The following is a 526-nucleotide window of genomic DNA, read 5'->3' as shown; positions in this document are numbered from 1 at the left end:
TGGAACAGTGTTTTCAAGTGATCGCTGTTCTGTCATGTTGACGCCGAGTGAATCTTTCTTTGGCAACATGGGCAGGCTGACAGCAAACGTAATGGCAAATTTCTTGACTTATTTCTGAATGTGAATGTTCTTTAGAAAAGGGATGCGGCGTTGCTTCTCCCCCGTGTAAAGGTCACGCATTCCAGATGTGGTTATGAGCGAACAGTTGCCGCAAGTGTTTGAAAAGAGCAAGAGAGGAAGCAGCCCTGCCCCGTGTGAGGATCAAACTCAGGACCTTCAGATGATGAGACTGACGCGCTACCAACTACGCCAACGAGGCCAGCTGCAGTGCACAGCCGGAAAGTTTGCCTCATATGGATTTCAGTCGCCCGTTCCCTAATCTTTAGACGCCCTCTGCTGGATGTTGCATTTGCCTTTTGATCTCACCGATACTTTTTTGGTCTGTTTCTGTTGCGAGTCCGTTTTTCAGATCTCACCTAGCACAAGTCTCTCTGGCTGAAGTGGCCTCTCTGCTTCAGCATCGTGC

General features: G+C 49.0%; 1 non-coding gene across 1 annotated transcript; it reads right to left on the bottom strand.

The window, feature by feature from the left end:
* Positions 1-246: 246 nt before the first annotated feature.
* trnam-cau (transfer RNA methionine (anticodon CAU)) lies at positions 247-319 on the bottom strand. The gene has a single exon. It is a non-coding gene; the product is annotated as a tRNA-Met (tRNA).
* Positions 320-526: the final 207 nt, after the last annotated feature.

Source organism: Lepisosteus oculatus, unplaced genomic scaffold, assembly GCF_040954835.1.
Source record: "Lepisosteus oculatus isolate fLepOcu1 unplaced genomic scaffold, fLepOcu1.hap2 HAP2_SCAFFOLD_82, whole genome shotgun sequence".
NCBI lineage: Eukaryota > Metazoa > Chordata > Actinopteri > Semionotiformes > Lepisosteidae > Lepisosteus > Lepisosteus oculatus.
The sequence above is the reverse complement of the archived record's forward strand: the minus strand, read 5'-3'. Positions and strand labels throughout refer to the sequence as shown.